Consider the following 8,830-nt stretch of genomic DNA (forward strand, 5'->3'; position numbering starts at 1 on the left):
ATATATATATATATATATATATATATAATTAAAATGACTATCATTAATCTTAATTAACATGTAAGGACGCAATGCAAATAATTAATATTAATTTAAGATTCTTATTTGTAATTCACTATTATAAACTATTCTAAATTAATTAAAATATTCAAATTTATGATTAATATCTAAATAATATTTAAATAAAGAGGGAATATCCTTATGACGAAATACTTCATATTTGTTTCTTGCAAAAACAAGTTTGCAAACTTTTGGAGCAAGATACAGTTTCATTGGACTCAATCAGGCAGGGTGCACCACACCGTATAAAAGGCACGCCGCGTCCAATCAATTTACAATTTTCTTTTTTGATTTCGTTTTATGGGTTTATGTTTCTTAAACCCTAGCTTGGGCAATAAAGAAAATTGATAATCCGAAATGAAAGTAGTAATTCCACACCCGGAAACCCTAAAATCGAAAAAACATAATTTTAAAAAATAATAATAAAATGAATCAAATCAACTTGGAATAGCAGTGTAAGTAATAATGAACTATGCTCTGATACCAGTTAGTATACAAGTATACAGGGCATTCTAAACACACGAATATTGCAGCAAAAGACTAAAAAAATTCTTCTGTGTCCATGCAACACATAAGGATCTAGGCTACAAATATACACTTTTATCGTTTAGAGCTAACATTTGTATATAATATTTCTAAAACTCACTTTCTTTAAACATTTGAAGGCTATTGAACTTTTGAGGAATATGCTAAAACAAACTGATTGATATTAATTCCAAATCTTACGTGAAAACAAAATAATAGATAAAAGTTTTAAATTCTAGGCGTTTGCTTAATATTAAATCATGCATGAAATGTGTTTCTATGTAGCAGAATTTATTACCATTACTTCATTCTAAAGGACTCATAAACTATCAATCATGAAAATAATGAGTTTTAGTATTTTTACTAAAGCGAATTGACATTTTAAGGACATGTTTTTGTATCATTTTGTATCAATGGTGGTTTATATACATGTATGTGTAAGTGTCTTAAGATATATATATATATATATATATATATATATATATATATATATATATATATATATATATATATATATATATATATATATATATATAAACCTTGTTTTTGTTGTCCTGCATACATCAAATTTACATGCTTCTTTGGAAGCCACATCACATACATTTAAACGACGCTATGGATATCAAAATCGGTTCACATCGCTTCACGTTCCAATGTGATGTATCCGCTTGACGTAACTTATCGCCTATCGGATACATGCCTTCATAATTTCTTCCACACTTCCAGATATACGATCCATGCTCTTCACACCGGTGATTCTCATCAAATCTGATCAAAGAATGAGATGTAGGTAATCGATATAGTTTCGGTTCTCATATCCTTTGTTATTTGGGGAATTCATGGTAATCAATTTAATTTACGATTGTAAGTTTCCACCGTCAGACCTTCAATTGTAACGTTGCTTCCACCATCACGCCTGTTACGACACCTGTTACCTTCCTACAACCAGACACATTACCGTTTCCCTGTTTTTCATCACCGCTAGCTTCCACGTATTCATCCAGGGTTATTTTGTAAATTCTTAATTTTAAAAGTGTTTGATATGGTTTCCACTTTAGAACTAACAAGAACATACATATGTAATTTTGTTATGCGGGATTTCTCTTCTCTTGCATATTTTCCCGTCCACTGTTCTCTTCCCCCAACGTGTTCTACCCATCACATGCCCTAAATCTGTGTGTGTGTGTGTGTGTGTGTGTGTGTGATGCCATTAGTTTTCTTTTCCAGCCTATTGCTATCTTGATTAAACAAGAAGGATGAAGACGAAGACTAAGACGCTAGAAAACCAGAGTTGTCCTTAAGGGAAGGAAACGAGTTACAGAACGATGATTGAAGGTGGGGCTCGAGTGTGTATAAATTATGTTTTCATTTGCCCCTTGTTTTTGTTTCTACTTAATCCCAATTCAAAATATCAAGCTTACAACATAATTTTCTCCCCCACCAAAAGTTAGGCAAAAAAGTCTTCTTCTACACTAATTGCTCTACATTTCTTTGTGTTTGTTGGTTTGTGGTTTCTTTTTTGTTTTGATTCTATAAACTATAAATTTTGGTAAAAATTCAACAAGTTTGATGACTTTATAGGGATAGAGAGATCTAGCGTGATGTTGGCAAGAGTCAATAACTTTTCGCCTGGAAGCCTAAGTTGATGCCAGACCCGGGTAATGTAAAGGTGAGCATCATCTTCTATGCTGATTATTCTTGTTCACTGAAGTTGGAGCATACTCCCAATTTGTGATCTTGGATATGTTGTTTCACTCTTACAGACACCAAAAAACATGGTGGTGAGACTTCATATCTTAATAGTGTTTGGTAAAATCTTACCCCTTGGTCTGATTATAATCAGAGTCCAAGGAATACATACAATGTCTTTTCATAATTTATTTTATATGTTGCTTTATTGGTTAAAAATATTGTCACAATTTGCCTTTATTTTTGTAGGTGGCAAAACAAACAATATGGTTTTCTTCACAAGCAATAAATTGTCATGCGAATCAAACACTTTATCGCATCATCAGGTTTGTTTCCTTTTATGTTAAATGTATATATGAGTGAATGATTAACTAGGTTCATTTGTGGATACATAATTAAGAAAAATATATGGATTGGTTGACAGGTAAAGCTTTTCATTCCAATTTAATGTTATAGTTTCAAGAAAAGCACAATTGTTGGTTTGGTACTTCTGAATTGGTCTTGCATATGCAAATATAGATAAGATAAAATCTGACAAATAACTACTTTTAGAGAATGATTTTTAACAAAATGACCAATATTTTTGTCTCTTTGCAAAAATGACCAACAATATGTCAGTATATGAAAAACTGTGTATGAAACTCAGTCTTCCTGTTACAACAATTTACATTTATGTGTTATATCCCCTAGATCTATGGATGTAGTCTTCAAAAATATTAGCTTTACCATACAAACGGGTTTAGCGGCGCAACTTGTTGCCCGTTTGCCTTCTCATTCGTTGTATGATGATAACTAAAAATAACAGTTCAACATACATGATATAGTTATGAAACGAAAGGTATTCTTCCAACAAAAAAAATTTATGTGTGGTTTTGTCTTTTTAGTTTTTCCAATAGTGAAATAGATAAGATGAAACCCAACTCTAAGTTAGATATCAACATTCACGGAGAATGTTCCATTTGGAGCAATTGGTATGGATTGATTTCGCACTTGATATTTACTGGAAATACATTTATGTTCTAGCCGTGTCATATTGATAGTTTTGAAGTCATTTGTTGTACTGGTTCTATGTGGTTAGAAAAAAAATTTGAAGCATGCTTTTTTTGTTCTTAAAAGATATTAAGAATAAGCATTATTTGAATTTATTCTTGATTTTTCATTAATATATACATAACAATTAATTACAACCCATATTACAGCTACCAATGATGTCTACATTCTTTGTTAAAGATCAATTGACAACTAAAACTATGTAAACAACAGTTTCACACGTTTCTAAAATGGGTTGAAAATACCAATGGAGCATAGCGACATTCTTTTAGACTGACTACAAAATTATTATATTATTGGACAGCTTATTATGTTTTGTGTGGAATTTCCCGATATGCTTTATCAATAAATCTAATAGTTATTTATTTGTAATAAATTTATTTATATATGTGATATCCTGTTGTAGCCGGTGTCATTATCACACTCATGTTCATTCACCTGTTGGACCTTGAAATTGTTTAGATAAATATAAAACGTTTTCATATAATATCTTTTTCTGTCTGTTTTATAGGTAAAATTTTAGCGGTGCACCCTATTTAAATGTTGTAATAGAATGAAATTAAAGTATGATGCTAAAATTCACATATAAATGAAATTACATTGCTATTTCTTGCGTCGTACACATTTTTAAAATTGGTTTGATATGTTTTTAACATTGCATAGTTTGTTTTTTTATTTATATTAAAGTCGTCATCTTCACATCTACAGTAGCATATAATCTCTTTGACCAATTATAACAATGACCTTCATATTTTTCTTTTTAGGAAATGGGTGTGGGTGGGTGGTTTATAATGGTGCCAACTTCATTGTACCTTACGAATACAGAGAAAGATCATGAACTATCATTGGCCAAAAGAAACTCGAAGGTCTTAGGGATAAATAAATGAATTAGTGTTGTAATTTCGTGTGTGCGTGTATTATTGTAATCAATTTTCATTTTTTAGCTACAACATCCTACTTTTTTTTCCTTATCAAGACATTCAACAAGGAAAATTCCACCCATTGATACCAATTAAAGTTATGCATTCAAACCTTTTGATGTAATCGAGAAGATTTCCTTCAACTGTATTGTTGGGTCGTGCTTAGCACGGGCCGAAAACCTTTCTAGTATATATATATATATATATATATATATATATATATATATATATATATATATGAAAACCCTGTTGATGAGGAGCCTTCTACAAGAAATTTGTTGGGTTCCAACAAGTCCACATACCCTACTCTAGGAACGACGCAAATAGCAACTGTCGCTTAAAATCTTCAGTCGTGTCGCTTACATCGCAACGTGCATGTCGCTCAAAACCTTACGTCGTGTCGATTACAACTTAATAATCGTCCCACCCTCAAAACACCCTTTTTCTAGTATATATATATATATATATATATATATATATATATATATATATATATATATATATATATATATATATATATATATATATGAAAACTCTGTTGATGAGGAGCCTTCTACAAGAAATTCGTTGGGTTCCAACAAGTCCACATACCCTACTCTAGGAACGACGCAAATAGCAACTGTCGCTTAAAATCTTCAGTCGTGTCGCTTACATCGCAACGTGCATGTCGCTCAAAACCTTACGTCGTGTCGATTACAACTTAATAATCGTCCCACCCTCAAAACACCCTTTTTCTAGTATATATATATATATATATATATATATATATATATATATATATATATATATATATATGAAAACCCTGTTGATGAAGAGCCTTCTACAAGAAATTCGTTGGGTTCCAACTAGTCCACATACCCTACTCTAGGAACGACGCAAATAGCAACTGTCGCTTAAAATCTTCAGTCGTGTCGCTTACATCGCAACGTGCATGTCGCTCAAAACCTTACGTCGTGTCGATTACAACTTAATAATCGTCCCACCCTCAAAACACCCTTTTTCTAGTGTGTATATATATATATATATATATATATATATATATATATATGAAAACCCTGTTGATGAGGAGCCTTCTACAAGAAATTCGTTGGGTTCCAACAAGTCCACATACCCTACTCTAGGAACGACGCAAATAGCAACTGTCGCTTAAAATCTTCAGTCGTGTCGCTTACATCGCAACGTGCATGTCGCTCAAAACCTTACGTCGTGTCGATTACAACTTAATAATCGTCCCACCCTCAAAACACCCTTTTTCTAGTGTATATATATATATATATATATATATATATATATATATATATATATATATATATATATATATATATATATATATATATATATATATATGAAAACCCTGTTGATGAGGAGCCTTCTACAAGAAATTCGTTGGGTTCCAACAAGTCCACATACCCTACTCTAGGAACGACGCAAATAGCAACTGTCGCTTAAAATCTTCAGTCGTGTCGCTTACATCGCAACGTGCATGTCGCTCAAAACCTTACGTCGTGTCGATTACAACTTAATAATCGTCCCACCCTCAAAACACCCTTTTTCTAGTATATATATATATATATATATATATATATATATATATATATATATATATATATATATATATATATATATATATATATGAAAACCCTTTTGATGAGGAGCCTTCTACAAGAAATTCGTTGGGTTCCAACAAGTCCACATACCCTACTCTAGGAACGACGCAAATAGCAACTGTCGCTTAAAATCTTCAGTCGTGTCGCTTACATCGCAACGTGCATGTCGCTCAAAACCTTACGTCGTGTCGATTACAACTTAATAATCGTCCCACCCTCAAAACACCCTTTTTCTTCACTTTGAAATACACATCTACAACAACAATCTGACCATATAATCCCAAAACGAAATGGTTAGACTTCGCTTACTTTTGACTTCAATCTTTTAGCCATATGTTTTCTGTTAGTTGCTCGTTTCCATCATATTCTTAAAGGAATCGTGTGCATATGTTCATACTTAATTCTTGTTACAGATTCAATATCGTGAGTTGGGTTTTGGGTAGAGTGGAACACTGTTATCCTTTAACTTCAATCTTTAAAAATCCATTGAACGTTCTTTTACCATCCCCCATTTGATTTTCTAGAGTAAAAATCTTGATTTTGATTTTTGTTTACTCTACGTTTCTTCTTTGTGTAATTCCTACCAATTACTTTCTTTTATCCCTCTTTCTCTTTTGCTCGGCTTGCGTTTTGCATATATACTGATTAAAACACTTGCATTGATTGGCGGGTTTTTCATTTTGTTCAATTTGGTGGTTTAATTTTTGATTACTTACATGTTGACGCCATAAAGCTCTTTGTCATGTCCAATTTATTCTGACACTTGCTTTTTATTTCTATTTCTATTTGGATTTGATTTTCAATTTTCAAGCAATTACTGTGTTTGTTCCTGAATTAATTAATTGGGATGGGGTTTGTTTGCTCCATTTCTGAATTTCTTTTTTTGATGTTTCTGATTCATGAATCTGACTTTTACTTTTTTACTTTTTTTATTTCATTCTTCAAAGTGTCGCTTGCACACCTATAGGAGAAGTTTATAATTACATTATCATATGCCCATGCTTATTTTTTACTATCAATGGGCTTATGTAGACACATGTATCCAATTGTTAAGCACCAATTATTTGGGGGCATATAGGTGAAACACAGACAACCAAATACAAATTATGCATGCTGATGTGGCTATGTATGTTCTTGTTTAAAAGATAAATGGGAAATTATGCCTTTTAGAAATGAATTTTACCATTTTTACAAAAATTACACAATGAATTTTACCGGTTTTACCAAAATAGTCTATGTGTTTTAAAAAGGACCCTTCATATGTTTTCTTTTAGTTTCTCGTTTCCATCAAATTCTTAAAGGAGTCATGTGCCTATGTTCATACTTAATTATTGTTACAGATTCATTGATATTCCATCCGACCATATAATCCCAAAACGAAAAACCCATTTACTGAAATCAATCGCGTCCACAAAAAACCCCTAATTTTGCGGCCAAAGATTTCACGACTGAGGATTTGTTTATGTTCCCGGATCTTCATGAAAGGTTAGACTTCGCTTACTTTTGACTTCAATCTTATAGCCATATGTTTTCTGTTAGTTTCTCGTTTCCATCAAATTGTTAATAGTTTTAGCCAATATTAGTTTTATAGCATAATTATTACAGAACAAACCATAATTTGTCGTTCCTAAATATAAGTAAACTGTAAGTGTTTGAGATTGGATGCCCCTTTCATTGATATGAGCTAGTATATATACAAGATTACAGGGGGGTAATTGAGGAAAGTCTAATCACCTAAAGAGCTAATTTAGGAACATATACTGTACAGTTTACAAAATATACAACATAATTATGCTAAATTTATGGCTGAAATAGTTCTCGCTAATACTCCCCCGCAGTCGAATCGGTAGATGGTCGAATAGAGAGACTGGAGCGGAAACGGGTGAAGAGTTGACGTGGCAATCCCTTTGTGAAAATATCTGCATATTGGTAATCTGCTGGGATGTGAAGGACACGTACGTAACCCATACGCACTTTTTCTCGAACGAAGTGGATATCGATTTCAACATGTTTTGTGCGTTGATGTTGAACTGGGTTTTGTGTAAGGTAGACCGCTGAAATGTTATCACAGTATATGATTGTGGCCTGGCGCAACGGGAGATGGAGTTCAAGAAGCAGGTTGCGAAGCCATGTTGTTTCAGCTGCTGTATTTGCGTCTCCTTTGTATTCAGCTTCGACACTTGATCGGGAGATAGTAGGTTGACGTTTGGATGACCATGAGACAAGGTTGTCGCCAAGGAATACGCAATAGCCGGACGTGGACCGACGTGAGTCCGGACAACCCCCCCAGTCAGCGTCAGAGTAAGCGGTAAGTTTAGTAGACTTGGAGGGATTGATGTGGAGGCCATGATTGGTGGTGCCTTTTAGATATCTCAGAATGCGTTTTAAGAAATTGTAGTGCGGTTCTCTTGGTGCATGCATAAAGAGACAGACTTGGTGAACGACGTATGCAATGTCGGGGCGGGTAAAAGTTAAATATTTGAGGGCTCCGGCGAGGCTACGGTATAGAGATACATCTTGCATTGGGTTGCCGATGGTGGCACTAAGCTTTGAGTTGGTGTCGGCGGGTGTATCGCATGGTTTGCAATTTTGCATGTTGGCCCTGTGAAGAATGTCATTAACATATTGTTCCTGTGAAAGAAATAATCCTCCATTTTTGTGTTGAACTTGAATGCCGAGGAAATGGTGGAGAGGGCCAAGATCGGACATTGCGAACTCTTTGGATAAAAGATCAATGAAGTACCGAAGAGTAGTGGTGTCAGATGCAGTCAAGATGATGTCATCGACATAAAGAAGGAGATACGTCATTGTTGCACTGTGTTGGAAAACAAATAGAGAAGTGTCACTGTTAGTGCTTTTGAAACCACAGGTTTGAATGTATGTGGCAAACCGATGATACCATGCCCATGGGGCTTGCTTGAGCCCATACAGTGATTTTTGTAATCGACATACATGGGTTGGGTTTTGCTTGTCTACAAA

At 33.6% G+C, this 8,830-nt stretch overlaps 1 long non-coding RNA gene across 2 annotated transcripts; it reads left to right on the top strand.

Annotated features, from left to right (window-relative positions):
* Positions 1-1,183: 1,183 nt before the first annotated feature.
* LOC145168681 (uncharacterized) lies at positions 1,184-2,601 on the top strand. 2 transcript variants are annotated; one of them, XR_013742001.1, is made up of 3 exons: positions 1,184-1,371; positions 2,167-2,254; positions 2,524-2,601. It is a non-coding gene; the product is annotated as an uncharacterized LOC145168681 (long non-coding RNA). The 2 variants fall into 2 exon arrangements; XR_013742000.1 differs by lacking the exon at positions 1,184-1,371 and adding an exon at positions 1,754-1,920.
* The last annotated feature ends 6,229 nt before the right edge of the window (positions 2,602-8,830 follow it).

The sequence above is a fragment of the Lactuca virosa genome, chromosome 4, assembly GCF_052849685.1.
Source record: "Lactuca virosa cultivar CGN04683 chromosome 4, Lactuca_virosa_CGN04683_v6, whole genome shotgun sequence".
Classification (NCBI taxonomy): Eukaryota; Viridiplantae; Streptophyta; class Magnoliopsida; order Asterales; family Asteraceae; genus Lactuca; species Lactuca virosa.